Raw genomic sequence first — 18,828 nt, 5'->3', positions numbered from 1 at the left:
GTAATCATCACCACTTGCACCGATTGGCGACGCAGCAACGCCGACACGCGCGTTATCATTGAAAATGGGGGAAACGCATAACCCTGCTCGCCCGACCAGTCCTGGAGGAACGCATCCGTAGCCTCCGCCGACGGGTCCGGGCACCAACTGAAATACCTCGGGAGATGGTGGTCCAGGCGTGATGCAAAGAGGTCCACTGAGAAGGGACCCCACCGGTCCATCAGCCTGGAGAACAGCAGAGGATCCAGTTTCCATACGCTGGCATCCAAGAGGTGTCGGGAGTGCCAATCGGCCACCTCGTTCTGCCGCCCCGGTAAATACTTTGCGTGACTGACACTTGATGGTCCAGGCACAAGTGCCAAAAGTCTCTCATGAGGTCTGCAAGCATCTTGGATCTGGTGCCACCCAGATGGTTGATATATCGGACCGCCGACACGATGTCCATCCTGAGAAGGACGCAGGACTGCACCCTGTCCTTGGTCCAACACTGAACCGCAAAGGAGCCCGCCAGTAACTCCAAGCAGTTGATATGCAAAGATTGCTCGAAAGCGGACCAGGAGCCTCCTGTGGAGAAATCTCCGCATCTGGTTCCCCAGCCTGACCGACTGGCGTCCGACTCTATCACGATGTTCGGGGCGGAGCCAAAAATTGCACGGCTATTCCAGGCCTCCATGTGCGTTAGCCACCATTGCATTTCGTCCCTCACGTCTTCCGACAACGGAATCAGTTGAGAGTACGTCAGCCCTTTCCTGAGATGATACGTCTTCAAACGTTACATGGCCCGATAGTGAAGGGGGCCGGGAAAGATGGCCTGAATCTAAGACGACAACAGGCCCACCAACCGTGCCAGGTGCCGTAATGATATCATCGGTTTCGCCAGGGTCTGGCGCAATTCGTGCCTGATCTTCGCCATCTTCCTGGTGGGAAGACTCAAGGTTGAAGACACCGAGTCGATGTTGCAACCGAGAAAGGTCGCACACTGGATGGGAACGAGAAGAGACTTCTTCTCATTGACAACAAAACCTAAACCTTGAAGCAGGTCGACCGCGGACTGTAACTGAGACACCAGACGTCTTGGACACTGGTCCATGAAAAGCATGTCGTCCAAATACACTATCATTCTGACACCCAGAGCCCGTAAGGCCTCCACAGCCGGATGCAACACCTTTGTGAGGCACCATGGCGCTGAGGATAGCCCGAAAGGCAGCGTGGTGAACTCGTAGACTTGACCGTCCCACTTGAACTGGAGAAAACGACGGTGTGGAGGGGAAATCGGGACCTCTAAGTAAGCTTCTTTTAAGTCGAGCCTGACCATCCAATGGGACGAGGACGCTGAAGCTGACACGGACGGCCATGGAACTCCAGCTGGAAGCCCTGAACCGTCTGCAGCACCCAGGCATCGCTGGTAAGGGAAGCACATGCTGGGAAAAACTGCGCTAGGCGCCCTCCTACTCCAAAGCTCGCAGAGGATAGCACAATCACCTCGTCCACCGCCTTGTTGTTGGCCTCTCTGGCCACCACGTCCTCGGAACCTCTGTCCTCTCGTGGGATAGAAATTGTTTAAACAGGCATTGTCTTGAAACTGCCCGCGTCCGGAGCCTTGTCCTCTGTCTGAGCTGTTGTCTCGACCGAACGAGCGGCCCCTGCCTCGTCCGGCCTTGTCAAAAACAAGAGGGGCGAAAACCTTTTTAATATTGGATTGAGCCCGGTCCAAGGAGGTGAAAGTGGCCACGAATTTACCAAGCTCCTTAATAAATGGGTCTCCAAACAGACCACCCTGGGCCGCCGCACCAGCCTCAGACGAGGCGAGGTCACCTAACTTAGGATCAACTTTAATTAATAGTGACCTCCTTCTCTCAGTAGAGAGGGCACAGGTGGCATTGCCAAGAAAAATGATGGTGCGCTGCGCCCAATTTGATAGAACCTCCGGGGAAATAAGGTCCCCTGACGCCTTGGCCTCCTCTGCCATGTCTAGAATCTTGGTCATGGGGCCCACTGCATCAAGCAGCTTATCCTGGCAAGTACGCCAGGACCTGTCTATACCCTTCCGAGGGTCCTTGACAAATTTGGCCAGGAAGGTCGCCATTTTTGGATCAATATCCGGAGTCATGGCTACCTTACCCTCTAACGAAGGCCAGGGGCACTCCGCCCTAAGGCGGCTACGGGCATCCTTATCCACCGGCTTCCTGAGGCGATTTGCCACATACTGGGCCACCTTATCACCCGGAACCCATTCTGAGGACCTGGGGAGGACAATGTCGTCCGGGTCCAACATGTCTGAAGGCCCCTCAGAGGAGGAAGGTGTGACGGGAGCCAAGACCTGGACAAACAGGCTACCTCCTCCGAGTCCGGAGAATCATCATCTTGTTGTGACTCCGGGGACATAGTACAAGGAGTAGGTGGCGGCACCTTCGCGGGGAGGACTGGAAGTGGTTGGGACCCCTCAAGCGCCATAAACGCATTCTTCACCTTCACAAAAGCTGTAGGGTCAACCCCCTCCGTACAAGGTTTCTTAGGGGGAGGGGGTGGCGGTGACGGGTCAGGGCCCGGAGCCGGGGAAGGCACGGGGATAAGGGACGCAAGCTTTGTGTATGCCTCATCCAAACGCGCCGAGAGTCGTTGTTCTAAGGGAACCATTGCTTGGTCCACCGAGATAGCGTCGTCAACCGCCTGGTAGAAGTCATCATCATCCCAAGGGACGTAATTTAGAGGGTCTTCCTCTGTATACTGGCCTGACTCCCCCTGCATAGAGAGGTAAATTAGGCTCAACAGGCCATGGAGGTACGGCACAGGAAATGGACCGGACCCTAACGGCTACTATGTGGGTCTGGGAGATCCCAGGGGTATGGGTGGCCCAAGGCAGACAATTAAGGGGCTAGCCCCGGGGACGCTGCAGCCCTCAAGATCCTGGGGCACCACCCGGTAAAGCACCCCCCTGCGCCACACCTCCGGCGCAATTACGACCCCTCAGGGTGTCAAGATCCAAATACAACCTACACAGGGCGTCTTTTGTAATAAGGGAAAACCTAATTCCGACCCCGCAGGGTGTCAAAAACCGGGTGGCCAGGGCAAAGGTCACTATCTGAACAAAACGCTCCTTAAAAGCGTCCCACAGCGCGCCGGCACCAGAAGGAACACTGCCCCCTAGTGGCGAGATCACCACACGGCGCTCTGCTGGGCTACTAAAATCGCGTGAGGAGCGCAAAAGCGTCCCGCGATTGTAAGGGAACCTGTAATGTGGAAAACAAACCAGCGCCTGGCACAGAGACAAAACGCTAAATTTACAGACCCCAAAAACTCAGGAGAGATAAGAAAAACGACTTAACTTGCTGCTGAGCAGCGTAGAAAGAGGAAGAGGAAGCGGCAGCAGGGCATGATGGGAGCTGCCAGATCATAGGCACTGTTAAAGGACTTGCGATTGACTTTTCTGTTTCCCAAGTGTTCATGGGAAAAGTAGTTTTATATGTGTTTTTTCTTGCTGCTGTGAAAAATAAAGCGTAGAAAGAAGGCATAATCCGAAGCCCCTGGTTCTGCCATAGAATTAAATTACACAAAAATTAAATAACATAAAATTCATTAAATAAAATAAATTATAACATAAATACACACTTTTCACACATATAATAACATAAAAACACTATAAAGAATTCGATATTATAAATAATTCGATAATTTTAATAACCTATATTATATACTTCGATATTTTGACTTTCTATATTTTTAAAATTCGATACTACATTACTTACCTTAAAAACGATATTTTTGATGACTATATTCTGTCCATTCGATATTTTGTCCATTCTATATTTTGTCCATTCAATATTTTGAAGTCGATATTTTGTCTGTTTACCGTGTCGTGGAAGCCTTACATCGGTGGTGCCTGTGCATGCATCCACCCATGGATTCTGACACAAATGCATATTTGCAAAGAGTAGTAAACATGAGTTTGCAACAAAATTGAGCACTTGACTGAGGCTTGTGTTACGAGGAGAAATAACTCTCCTTAGTATTTCTTCTTTGAATGTGTGAGGCATTCTGCCGCACATATGAACAGAGGAAACAGCCTCTAATAATAGCTTTTGTGAAGCAATCCTTTCTGCACAAGAACTATCCTGACAATAATGCAGGCACCCTCGCACAATTCTGCAAAGGCTCCTGCTTTGGTGCTAATGTGCCCAGAGAGCAGAGCGGCATTATTCCTTTGAAAATATGGCGCAGTTCAACTTTCTTCCTTTCATGCAACACAGCTCAGCAATTTCGCTTGCTGCATTACGTGAAAGGTTTGTAAATCCAGGCCCTCAAGTTATTCCATGAAGAAAGACTGTAATATTTGCTACAGTACTGATTTTTCTGCAGACGACAACACTTTGAGATTGAAAATTATCCCAAAGAAGCTCCCTGTTAGCGCTATGTATATTTTTGCGGTTCCTAGGTTTATTAGGCCAGCCTCTTTCCTTCTCTTTCGTGCAGTTGTTCGTTCACAGGAGGACATAAGATCTGGCCATCCACACCTCCTCCACAGCATCCTGGATCTAATCTCCCTGCACAAACCCAAGACTCAGTTCACATTTGCTCCATGGGGCCAAGAATGGCAGTTTTCATCTGTTATTACCACTGCCCACTCCATAGGGTCTTGGCTCGATCCTCAGGTTCAGTCTGTAGTGCTAAGGAATGCATTGCAACGTGATATCTGCTCCACCACTTTGGGTCTTCCTCAGGCTCATTGTGAAGGAGGAAGAGATCTCCTACATTGAAATTACAGGGCTTTCCATGATCCCCACTTGTTGGAAAACTTCCAGAGTGGCATTTCATTTTCTGAACTCCCAGTTGGTGCACAGTGGAGTCCATCAAAGAAAAAGGGGAGAGAGGCACTAAAGCACTGCACTTTCACTCTCCTAGTTTACACACCTCATCACAAAAGTGGAAAGGAAGGGCTAAAGTTTAGTGTGCCATTCAACCAACTCCATAGAGATGTTCTTCTGGTAAATCCAATGCCCTCCCCCCAACAACAACAAGTTCTCCACACCAGTGCCTCTCCCTGTCTGGGGAGGGCTCAGCGACCTATTGTGGGAGCGAGAATTTATTTTAGAGCAGTAATGTTTTTGTGGACCAGAGAAGGGAAGTTTACAGTCTAGGGCTATCCTCTTAGGTAAATTATTATGGGATGCTCTGACTGGAAGAAAAACTAAGATGCTGTCAACAGACTAGAGTAATGATCAACCGGCCATCTATTGTTAAACGTCAGCCTGTTTTGGTTGACTTTAACTTACCCTGTGGTTGGCCTTCGTCAGGATGTCAAGTCTCTGGCTTTTTTTAATGCCTTTTATTGTTAGAAGGACATTACTACATGTATCAGTTATGATTGCATGCAACATGAAGGTAGGTAGAACCAAGACTGAAACATAAAAATGCATAGTCTGGGATCAGTTGCTTCTGGTATGCTTTCTACCATCGGATATTTTCCTTGAGTGGATGCAGTTATTCTCAACCCGGGTAATCACGGGAGCGTCACCCTGTAGTCACACATTCATCAAAGAAATGATGCCTCTTTTCACAGCAGTAGATTCTCCCTGTAGATCTGCAAATAGCAGATGCGTCCCTCAAGTTACATATTTTGTACAATCAACCATCAGACTGCCAAGCTATCTCTTAGGTTACAGAGATATTGGAGGGTTAGGCAACAGATAGCAGAGCAATCTCTCAAGTTGCACATCTAGCAGGTCAAACCCTCAAACAACAGACCTCCCCCCCTCCTTGATGGGATCGATGTTGCTCAGATACAGACAGGCAGGAGAGCTATCCCTGAGGTTACACATTTTACAGGCAGCAGAAATAATCCTCTTAAAGTAATGTATATTATTCTGTCTGTTTCCTAATCCCTTGTGATCACTAAGGCCAAAAGGCAGTATTGGTAAACTCTCAACTTTTGGAAACTCTTCAGAGAACTAGGCAGGAAAAACATTCTTTTGCCTGGAGATGGTATTGGATTTTAATGTTTTCATGGACTCCCCTAGAAGTATGCTAAGTATTGCTCCTTGATTTCTTTCATCTGAAAAGTATCTGCTTTATTTTGTCTCCGAGAATATGCTGATGCTATAGATAAACGTGTTAAAGTCAACAGCATTAGCTGGTTATTGCTGTCAACACTTTCACTTAAAATGCTGTACACATCTAATATGTAATTGAAAGGCAGATATATTCACAGCTCTGGATATTAGTTTTCATAAGTACGTCTTTATCTTTAAAGGTGAAACACACACACAACTATGGTTCTATGTTGACTGTGGAGAAACATTGATGTGATATCTAGATCTTGATTGTAAACAAACATTGCAGTCATATCTAGTTGTTTTTAAGATGTGTGGATATAACATCTTACATTTTGCTTCTAGAACAGTGATTCCCAATTTCATTAGAACCACAACCAATTGTTTAGAACAACGAACTTTTGCAACCCACCTACCTTTTATGGGCATGAGGTGGGTGATTTCTTAATGTAACTAAAGCATTGTGTGGTAGCGTATTGGCATACATCACATGTTTCATTGAAATGGCAGCTAAATTAGCACAGCACATAAATGATAATGTGTGCAAATCGGGGTTCTCTGAATATTTATCATGTGTGCATCACCAAGTAAAATGTCTTTTGTTTTGATCCTATTTTCATGCACACTTCAGAATTACAAAAGGATTTGCTTCATTTTTGCTTTCCTAACTGCTGAATGCAGGCTGTGCATTTACAGGAATTTTCATTTTGTTGTGGGTTGCAAAAAACCGAAATTCGACAGTCATTCCAATCACACTCCCTGTACTCCAGCAACACTGTGATATAATTCACTTTAAAACTTCCTCCCACTGTGCAGTCAGAGAAAGAAACGTAAACACCAACCCCCATGTTAAAAAACAGAAGCCACAATTTGATAAAAGAAATAGCCTGACATTTGACCTCTGTCTTTAAAGGACTGGGCAAATGTGACAAGATAAACATAGAAATGTAAGGCATCTTTGTATATTGCTTGGAGTTTCTCAACCCACCAAAAATCAGCTCATGGGTAAACGCTGTTCCAGTACAATAACACAGCACTCCATCTGTGCATGAGAGATAAAAAGTAATGACAGAAGACACACTCTTGGGATTAACCATATCTTTGTCAAGGTCGCATTCCAACTTTTCATTCTGAGCCTACATGTTCCTATTACAAAGAAGAATCTAACATTCCTGACAAGCAGCCCCCATTTATACTGAAGTTCTCCACCTCCTCAGAAGGGATGCATCAATCTATATGAATACATGATTGCACTACTGAATATCGAATCCCAGAATATTGTGGTTCAAGAATATTGAGGACAGAATTTCGAGAGACATAATATCGAAAGGTACGCTTTATAGTATAGATGTAATGTTTCTAACTCCTCATCTACGTACTCTGAAGGGATATATAATGTCATATACTTATATATTAAGTTAGGTATAGAAAATGTATACCTGCGTACCTGTCGATAATTTATTTTTTATATTTTGTACTTCATATTGGGATGTATGTTGTTACAACGCATGCTTTTTCCACGCATGCCTTTACAACGCAGGTTTTACAATGCAAGTCGTTACAACGACTTGCGTTGGGGGGCACTGGATAGTGAATAGTTTAATTTACTATTCCAACTCCAGTCCCCGTGGATAGTAAGGAAGGTTTTGGATAGTAAATTAAACTATTCCCTATCCTACAGCGCCCCCCAGCGCAAGTCGTTATAACGACTTGCGTTGTAAAAGTTGCGTTGTAAAGGTACTGTGTGGAAAAAGTTTCATTGTAAAGGATGTTTCCCTCATATTGTGCCCCATCGATACTCTAGTGTTGATATTCAGGGTTCACACATGAAAAGACCAAAAGCATGCAGTCCATTCGCAAAAAGCAAAAAAAGAGGATGCATGCTCGTCTTTAGCAACAGCAGAGATGTGCAGACATAGCTCTAAGGCACAAAGAAGGTGTAGTCTCCTGTTGAAAAACACCAAGGGCACGTAATCCCACTCTACACACCAAGGATTATGGGGGAGATGGGAAAAGGCACTGGATATGCATTGTCAAACGACAAACGGAAATAGGCACAGGTTAGGGCTTCACGAACAGCAAAAAACATGAACGGGAAGGAAGCTGCTGTCTACTGGTCTACTCTAGTCAAGTTGCACAAATGGTACAGGAAGAAATATAACCCTGTTGGCGGCACCATGCCCAAGAGGGCACAATGGTGAACTTTTTCTGGCACTGTCCTAAATTGAAATGCCGCTGCGATGACGTTCTCTTTGACCTAAATGAAGCATTTGCACCATGCTTCCTCTGTCACTAGAGACGATTCTTCTGCAGTACCTGGCTCCAGGAATAGTTCCTCTGAATTCAACGTTTTAGTATAAATATTATCATGAAACCCACTAACGAAGCTTTTCCTACATATAAGCATGTCATGCTTAGCTTTAGTATATACTATAGACAATTCAGCCTTCTGTAGTCAGTTCCAACTGGAGAAATAAAGCACAACAACAAGTCAACTAAAATTATCAGTATCATTAGAATGGCAATTAGACCTATAATTTTGCAACATTTCCTATCCAATCTCTTATTGAGAATAAAAAACACTTTTGTGGAACCGCCCGCCGCAATGCTAAAATTGCATGCTGTTCTTTTCAAAGCAGAACGTGACAGGCACCGCGGTGCCTGTTCTTTGAAAGGCAGGGGGTACCATAGGTACCCCCCATGTGCACCCCACCGGAGTCCAAGGGGGCCCGCAACGGACCCCCCAAAGGTCGACCGGGCGGAAAAGTGGCAGACGGTCTTTCAGTCAGCCGCAGACCCCCAGCCATTGTATATGGCGGGGGTCTTTTCTACAGGGATGGCGGGCGGATTGCCCGGCAGGGGCAATCCGCCCGCCATCCTAATGTGGCCCAAGGTTTCTTTATAACTAAAATAATCTTTTCATAATTGAAAAAATTCAATTCTCAGTTCATTTAGTTCATGCTATTAAAAGATTTTCTTCTACTTTTTTAAATTTGTAAAACATTTCCTCACATTTCTGTTTTATTCGTTAACAGTCTATGAGATTTTTCAAGGTGGTTGTTCTTCAGAATCACTTTCAGGTTCACTTTCAAATATGATTTGGCAACAATTTAATGGACTGTACATCTCTGGTTCTAACTCTTCTATTTTCTGCTTCAGGTTTTGATACATATAATCAATATATACACCTACTCAAGTGAAGCATGCTTTCTATTTAGAGCTCTCTTTCTTACTGGTCTTTTAGTAGCTGGTGATTCACTATCACTAATCTGTGAGTCAACTTCAATTACTTCTGCCCCTTTATTGATTGGCTTTAGTCTCTCATTCTGCTAATGTTTTCATTTGGAGGTTCTTTCACTGACTTGTTTACGTCAGCCCTTTCATCTTCACTTGTAACTACAGCCGAGTCTCCTACAGTCAGTGATAGAGTTAAACCTCAATCAGCATCAGTAGCACTAGTCACTCTGAACTGCTTTCTTCCTCTGGGGTTTCTTGTGACTCAAACGTTCAACTGAAGTTTGTCACTGTTTGGATCAGAAACTATTTCTTTGTGCTGCAACTCATGCTTTTAACTTTGACATTTTAACAGCTCTTCACTCTGGCCCTTACTTTGAAATTGTTGTTCAATTCCAAGTTGCTTTTCACCCTCTCTGGGTCCATGGTGCAAATTTGATCTAGACTCTTTGAATCAGTATTTTTTTCACCACTTATTCATCAACTGCCTTCACTCTTCAGGTGAGCGATGTGGATCCACTATGGGATTCCAGCATGCTTCACAGCAGGGCTAGTCACCAGTATAAATTGATAAGGGCCATGCCATCTTTCCTCAAGGCAACTTTGAAGAACGTGTCTTTTGATGACAACCCATTCATCTGGGTTCAATGAGTGGAACTGAGTTTCTTTCGTTTGTGCTGTTGCCAAATTTACCGGATGAGAAACAGATTTCTCCATGCCAACAACAACCTTGCAGTAATCTAGAATGATGTCATCAATAATGGGAAACCATTATCGAAGCCACAAAGCCAGTGAAACGCTAACAGACAGCTCCAGCACAGCTAGGGGGGTTACCTACCAGCTGCCACCGCCAGGAGCCAACGGGGACCACCACCAGCGTTGCCGCCGCCCCGGGACTACATCTCCCGGCAGCCTCAGCGGCGGCGCGCCTAATCGATGCGGCTAACGTGCCAGGAGGCGTATTTAGCGGACACTGCCCTCCGCGTCGCGGGACGCGAGCGGGATGCCGGCCGAAGCCCGGGCCAAGGGCGGGCCCGTTTAAGCCCGTTAAAGACCGGGTAAGACTGGACTGGGCCACCCCATTAACATTTGTAGTGCGCTATCTTTCGCCATCATTCTACTATTATTCTATATTTGTTGTTACACCGTAACCTTTTTGATTGTTAAGCTACCCTGATCATGTCACCAAGAGGTACAAGAAGTAAAAAGTACAAAGTGCTGCCCAGGCAACCGGCCCAATAGACCAATTTATATCTAGGGCAAATGAGGCTATAGATCAGGGTATAATTCTGCTAGAACGGAGGGTCTCGAAGGATTTGGCCACGGCCAAATGGTCCTCATTGGGCTTGCTGGCCGCCGCTAAAACTCCCTTGCGCCCTTCAGACCCTGGCATACTATTGGAAGAGCGGGTCGACTCACATACTGTTCCAGGTATTGTTGATCTGTCTGTATCTTCAGAGCTATCAGATTCACAGATATCATTGTCATTGGAGAAAACCCCGACTCTTTTTTCTAGTCCGGGCAGGGAGGCCTCTACCTCAGCACTTAATAGGGGTTTGAGGGAGGGAGCAATACCCAAGAAAAATAAAAATAAAAAAACCCGCAAATTGACCTGTACCACGAATCAGTCAAATCATCTACCTTCACCCATCACCCAGTCTCCCCACCAAGCCGCTTCATTACAACAAGAGCCAAATCCTACTCCCGTAGAAACAATCAATCTTTCCACAAACACCGCTAACCTCAGTGTTAACAGTAATACGGGAAGAGGGTGTGAAATCTGCCGCATAAATAACCAACTACTGACTAGATTAGGGGAATTAATAAAATCCTATGTGCAACCTATCGAACTGACTCTGTTAAAGATTGAAAAACAGATAGCAGCACTGACCACAGTTTCAAAAACCCAAAAGGGTACAGATCCCGGTCAAACTGTGGTGCAAAGACCTAACCCCAAAATCTCTAAAGAAGGGGTGGCAGCATCAAAACTGGCCACTACAGTGTCTGCGGTTTTAGAAAAACCCTCATCTGCAGCGACAAAGAAAAAGGGTACCGCAGTAACAAAAGCTCCAGCTCCTGTACCTACTCAGGCACCTGTCCAAGCTAAGCCACCAGGGGTCCAAAAGTCTATCCCTAGGACTAGGAGGAGGGGTGGTCATTCGATACACCTTCCCCCAGAAGCTAGTCCGTACGTGGTGATCCTGACTGGGGTTCCCGAGTTGAGTACTAACTCGGAAGAACCAGGCTGGTCACTGAGAAACAAAGTATTACACTGGTTATCCATCAACAGGCCTCTTCCACCGTATTCAGTCACCAGAGTCACATCAGTCCGCAGGGTCCCATGGATAGGTATAGAGCCCAAAAGAATCCAGGGAGACTGTGTCATCGTAAATTTTGAGGATCCGCACACAGTTGAGCATATTTGCTCCTGGGGTACGCAATTAACCAACGACGGGATAGATACCAAAAGCCTTTCTTACTTCTACCCTCCGACACCCAGATATAACAACGGTCCAGATTGAAGCTGGTCCCAAGTCAGAAACTGAGATAGAAGGCGAGATTGGATAGACTGGCCAGGATATGGAGGCAGAGACACCACTCCTCCCTTTGGTTGGAGAGGCGTCCCACTAACAAACAGATATGATTGCTTGGAAATGGTGGATTGACCACCAGCCGCCATTAATCAGGATAGCACAGGTCTTACCTTTCACGAGGCTAACCTATTACATCCAGCCAATTGCTCCCTGACCCCACAATGTATGGATGGTAGCGTAGTCTCAACGGCAAACCTTAGACCAATAATACCACCATCTACTGCTGAATTGGCCCTCGAACCATCAGCCCCCCCGTAAAGTATTAGCATTGACTGTGCCCCCTAGTGTTAGCAGGCAAGTACCTTCCCTAAGTTTAATAGACCTAGTCTTAGTACTAGATAATCCTTCTGAACCCAATGAACAGCTGGTACCTTATTTTCCTGTTCCAACAACACACAAACTCTTACACTCAGTAACCTCATCTCATGACGTTCCTTTGAGCATATGTAACACAGTTACTTCTAACCGCTCGCTCTCTGTTTTATTTTGGAACGTAGCAGGCCTCCGTTCTAAGATAAACCTTAAACCATGGTTAGATATTGTGAACGCTCACCAAATAGTATGTCTACAGGAAACTTGGACCAATGAGCCCATGCACATTCAGGGTTACAAAACATATCACGTCCCTGCCAGCACTACAACACATGGTAGATCAAAGGGAGGCCTAGTAGCATATTTTTCAAATAACTTACCTTCAACGAGCATAATAGTCCTGCTTACCAATGGGAGTTTCCAAATTATAATGGTTTCTTTCAACAAGTACATGTCACATCTGTTTATTAATTTTTACAATAACCTTCACCCCGCTGATTGTGTTAAGATTTTAACTGAAATTACTTCTTTTATAAAGGAGCAACGTAATAAGTACCCCTCTCGTGTTTTCTATCGGATATGGGGGGGGGGGATTTCAATGTTCCTTTGTGCAATAATTACAAGAAAGGCATTTGTGGTCTCCAAGACGAATACGGCTGCCCCTTGACCCATTTCACACATTCTTATTTAGGCGACACCCTGAATGACTGTCTTTTTTCGCTGGAGCTGGAATACGCCAATGACCTAGCGGACCCGCCTGTTGAATTTAAGCCTACATTTCACGGCAGGGGTCTGTCAAGTCTCATTGACTATATTCTATGCTCCAAAATATTGAAGGGGCAAGTGCAACTATTCACTACAGGTTCTGATATCTTCCGCGATCACTTCCCAAATAGTATCCCCCTATCAATTAATATTCCCTTACCTCAACCCACCATGATCAGCCTATTAAATCAACAATCTTTGACCATGAATAAGGTAAACCGCTTCTCAGTAAAATGGTCCAAAGTCGACCCTGAAACTATTACTGGAAAAGTTATTTCCAAAGCCCTCCCATGGTTGAACAACTGCCTGGCAGAGGATTCCACCCCTCAGTTGATTATATCTAGCTTTTCGGAGATCCTTAATGTCATACGGGCAGAATTATTCCGTCACCATAATCCCCGTGAACAAGATTTCATAGGATGGTTTGACTCTGCCTGCCGTAAAGCACAAACTGCCCTAAAAAGAGCCCTCCACAGTCAAAATAGAGATCGTGGTGAGATTGCCAATCTCAGAAAGGCTTACAAATTGGCACAATGCAACCGAAAAAAGGAAATAAAGAAAAATCTTTGGGCCCAATTACATGAGAGCTGTTTACGTAAAGACTGCTCCCTGTTCTGGCGCATAGTTAAATCACACTTTTTGGTTGATACCACAGCCTCTCAACATTTAAACGTGGCTGTGTCGGCTGACGAGTGGGTGGCTCATTTCTCAAAGATATTTGGTGGTTCACCCGCCGACGCTACAAATCTGGCCCCAATGGGCAAGGACACTGCCAACGATCCTGTATTCCCCATTGATCTCTATTTCGACCTAAACGAAGTTATTAACGCACTAACATCCTCCAAATTAGGTAAGGCCCCCGGCCCCGACGGAGTCCCACTCGATATCTTTGTAAGTAACTTAGAACTTTGGGCAAACCGCGTCACCCAGGTCATGGTAGCAGTGTCAAAGATTTGCCTAATAGATTCCTGGCCTTCCTCTATCCTGCTTCCTATCTTTAAAAAAGGTGACCGCAACAACCCAGCCTGCTACAGGCCTATCTCCCTCCTGGACTCCTTGGGGAAGGTCGCAGGCCGCCTGATCCTGGAACGACTTCAGGATTGGGCGTCGGGGAACAACATCTTAACCGATGTCCAGTATGGATTCCAGGAGGGACTTGGCACTGTTGAACAGGCACTCAATCTCACCCTTCTAATAGGCAAGTATGTAGGGGTAAAAGGAGGTAATCTGTACCTAGTTTATGTCGATCTCACAGCAGCTTTCGACTGTGTGATACATTCTAGGCTGTGGCTCATTCTCAGCGAACTAGGTGTAGACCCCCCACATATAAAATTTCTCCACGAGCTTTACTCTGATGCCTCCGCTTGCGTGAGATATGGGATCGGTGGTGAACTATCTCCCTTATTCCCAGTAACCAAAGGAGTCAGACAGGGCTGTGTCCTGGCCCCCTTCTTATTCAATCTGTATACCAACGGGCTGGAATCGGCCATGTTAGTTGGGAGCCAGGACCTTCCGACTATCAATCACCGCCCTATTCCCGCTCTACTATATGCGGATGACTCCGTCATCTTAGCAAGAACCTTAATACAGTTACAAATACAACTAGACAAATATTGCCAGTTTATGCTTTCCCTGGGGCTGAAAGTAAACAAAAGCAAAACATTTGTTATGCATATTGGGCCCAAGGCGAAGAGCCCCAAACCTGTTTTTATCGAACAAGTAAGATTGGAACGTGCCAGGGAATATCCCTACTTAGGTATTCTAATGGATGACCAACTATCCTGGAAACAAGCAGTGTCTAGTAAAAAGTTACTCTATCAGAGAGCAACTTCTGCTCTTGTTTCCTTTTCAAGCAAATTGGGTAAACCAGCCCCACTCGAGTTGCTTAAAATTTATCACGCTAAATTCCATAGCGTAGCAACTTACGGGGCAGGTGTCTGGGGCTACGCTCCTGTAGACGACCTACAAAAGGTCCAAAACGGGTTTTTAAAATACATCTTGGCACTTTCACCAAGCGCCCCAAATTACGGTTGCCATATTGAGCTCGGTATCGACTATTTAATCGACAACATCAGATGCCAACCGATCCTCTTATGGCATCGTATTTGGAATAAACCGCAATGCCATCTAACCCGTTCATTAATAACTGACTGTTTATCCTTGGCCTGTTGGAGCAAAATCCCTTGGCTCCTTTATGTCTCGAATTTTTTCAAGGATTTGAACTGCACATCTTACTTCTCTGAGCCCACCTCAACAGCAGACATATCCAGGAGTTCCCTGAAAAATCTCTGTTTAAACCACCTCAGAGATTTGCGACTTTCTCAAGAAGTAATTAAGCCAACTAATGTGCAAATCTTAATACCTCCCCTGGTATCCAGCCATACTTAACTTTTTTCTTATCTAACCATGAAAAATGTGTTCTAACTAGGTTTCGTTTCAATTCTTTTTTTCGTCTTGTTACTTTCCCCACTCTGCATAACTGGTCTCATGAATTGATTAAATGTCCATGTGACGGAATTTCACCTCAGTCCACTTTACATGTAACTTTGTTTTGCCGTTACTACAAGCAACCCCGCAAGCGCTGGATTATCCCCCTTCTTCGTGTAATGGGCCTGAGAACATGTCGGCCAGCTTATCTGGCCCTGCAATCGTTAGACTCACAACATGCCGTTAAATGTGTAGCTTGCTTTTTGAAATCATGTCTGAAAATTCGTTGTACAGTTTGAGCTACCGTCCTTATTATTTTATCCCTTTTTTGTACATAATCTGTCAATAACGTTTTTAACCACAGTTTTTAAGCCAATCAGTTCTTATCTGTATCATATATCGTGACCTAAACATGTACTGTAATTTTATGATGTACTTTTTATGATTTTGCTAAATGCTAATCGAATAAAAGTTTTGAAAAAAAAAAAAAAACAAGTTGAACTGAAGTTTAGCTGAAGAATCTCATTGCTCTCTCCATCAATACTTCATGGGGCAAAAGACCAGTCTTTTTCTCAAAAGTACTTCTGATACTCATCTAAACAAGAGGAAAAGCATCCAGCCACTTCAAACCTGTGCACGCACATATTTGGCCACTTTGTTTTGAATGGTCCTAATCATCCTCTCAACCGTTCCAGAAGATTGAGAGCATTAACTACAATCGAATCTCAGATCAATTTGGAGAGCTGTACAAACCAATTGCAAAATCTATTTTCTAAAATGTGGCCATAATCTGTCTCAAAAGAGGTTGACAGGCAAAATATTGGTATTAGTTCCCTTAACAAAAGTTTGGTAACTGTCAGGCTCTCTGACCTCCTGGTGGGCTATGCCTTGACCCTTTTGATAAACAGGCAAACCATCACATGAATCTATTTAAGTGTATTTTAACCCGGCATTTCAACAAAATCTGCTTGGAGCCTTGTAAATGGATCCTCTGTTTTGCCAATATGATTGATTAAAAAGCTGGTCTTATGTCCTTGATTATTATTTTGACGTATTAAACAGTTGCTACTCAAATCTTTAGCAATATTTCAAATTTTTTTATTCACACAATACTTAGTAAAAGTCCTCCCCATGGAATCTCTCCACGCATGTGACTAGGCAGACACCTGACCATAGGATGTAACATAGTGTCAGGCAATACATATTTGTATTCAGGAGTGACGTATAAGTCCGGGTAATTTCTCTTGTAACCAAACATTTCCCATTTTCTTTTCTCACACCTTCTGTGTTTACCATAGAAATTCTCAATGGCTCACTTGGCTCCATTCCTGAAATGACTCTCTCCTTCTCAAGTGTTCATTATCTGGCCACCTGATCAACACCTATATTTCCAAGAGTGACCATATCTTGTCCAGTCTCATGGGCAGCACACTTGAAAATAACTATTTATTTTAGTTGTTGTATTGTCTTCAATAAAACAATTATATAGAGTCTGTTCCTAATGAAAGCTCGGGAAGATGCCATGAATCCCCTTCTTGGCCACTGTTGTCCAAAACCATGTATCACTCCAAAACCATATCGGATGTCTGTATAAAGAGTCACATTCAAATGTTATGACAGGCAAAATGCTCTTATAAATGCAACTAACTCTGCCACTTGTGCTGAAGTTACATTCAGCAGGTGTAATGCTTCAATGCCTTCAGAAATTGAACATTATGCATAGGCAGCCTTTAGTGAGCCATAAAGATGCTTTAAACAGAACTGTCTTTAAATAAAATAGGATCAGCAATCTCAAGAGCAATTCCTTTAATGTGTGGTCTTGGTTTGGTACATTATTTTGTAACACTGATGCAGTTATGGTCTCGTTCATCATCATTTATATCAACATTACTGCTATTTTTGTCTTCCTAGCTTTTGGTTTTAATTGGCAGCAATGTTGCTGGGCTTCAGAAATTACATCTTCTAATTGAGATGATTTCAGCTGCCAGTATGACTTGTTCATATCTGGCCAGTCGATTGTTTGTCATGTATTATGTTTGTGGGTTCACTGACACAATATCGACATCAAAAATATCAATGTAAAAATTATTGATGTAAAAATATATAATACAAAAAATCAACTCCCTATACTTAAAAGAGTAAGTACAAAAATATCCGGGGGAAATATTGATGTGAAAAATATGGTTGTACAAAATATCGATTTTATATTTATATAAAATAAAATAATAAATATTAAACATATTAAATAAAATTATTTTAAAAAAACAAATTGGATTTAATATACATTTTAACAACTATAACAAATAAACATTTAATACAAAAATCACATACATAATAATGTGTATATATATATATATATATACATTATATATATATATATATATATATACTTTATAACAATTAATAAACTATTAATTATAATTTAGTTTATATTTTTCAAATGATATACAAATTTACAAATATATATATATATATATATATATATATATATATAAATAACATACAATCTAATTTAAAAAAACATTCTATTCTAAATTAAAACATTGAACCATGCAAAAATCTTTAAACTTGAATTTACCACTACAAAGAGTGCAACAGTAGGGAAAGTGTTGGATAGCAGAGGGATAAAATGTACTATTCCAACTCCAGTGAGTGCGACAGTAGGAAAAGTGTTGGATCGCGGAGGGATAAAATGTACTATTCCCACTCCAATGAGTGCAACAGTAGGGAAAGTGCTGGATAGCGGAGAGGTAAAATTTACTATTCCCACTCCAGTGAGTGCAACAGTAGGGAAGTGTTGGATAGAGGAGGGATAAATATATAAATAGGTTAAAAATGTAAATACAAATCTATATAATATTAAAAATTAAAACATATTATAATGTTAATTACATATGACAAATCCCTACAAATATTATATTAAAGAAAATAAAAAATAAACTTCAAACAAATAAATATCTTTAGAAACAAAAACATTAATTATTACTTAAATTTAGTTTTTTTATTTCCTACCCCATAACACAACACAAATCACAACCCACATCTAAATGTAAACAAAACTAATAAAAATTGCTTAACTTCACACACAACGTACCCCTATAATCCTCACAACCCACAGCTAAAATTAAACTGTAAAAAAAGTCATTACACAATTAAAACTTATTTTCAATTAAAAAACTATTACTATTAAAAATAATTATAAAGTAAGTAAAATACATTTACTCCCCACCCTTTAGCCCTACAAAGTAAAACCCCCACACACAAAAATTATCAATTACCTTGATTAAATATCATAAATTAGTTAATATTAATTAACAACTAATTATTAATTAATTAAACACAAATTACTTCCCACCCTTTACCTCTACAAACCCCACAACAAACACCTACAATTAATTACACAATTTCCATATTTAATTTACAATTAATGAATTAATATTATTGAGCAT

Source organism: Lissotriton vulgaris, chromosome 5 (assembly GCF_964263255.1).
Source record: "Lissotriton vulgaris chromosome 5, aLisVul1.2, whole genome shotgun sequence".
Lineage (NCBI taxonomy): Eukaryota > Metazoa > Chordata > Amphibia > Caudata > Salamandridae > Lissotriton > Lissotriton vulgaris.
The sequence above is the reverse complement of the archived record's forward strand: the minus strand, read 5'-3'. Positions refer to the sequence as shown.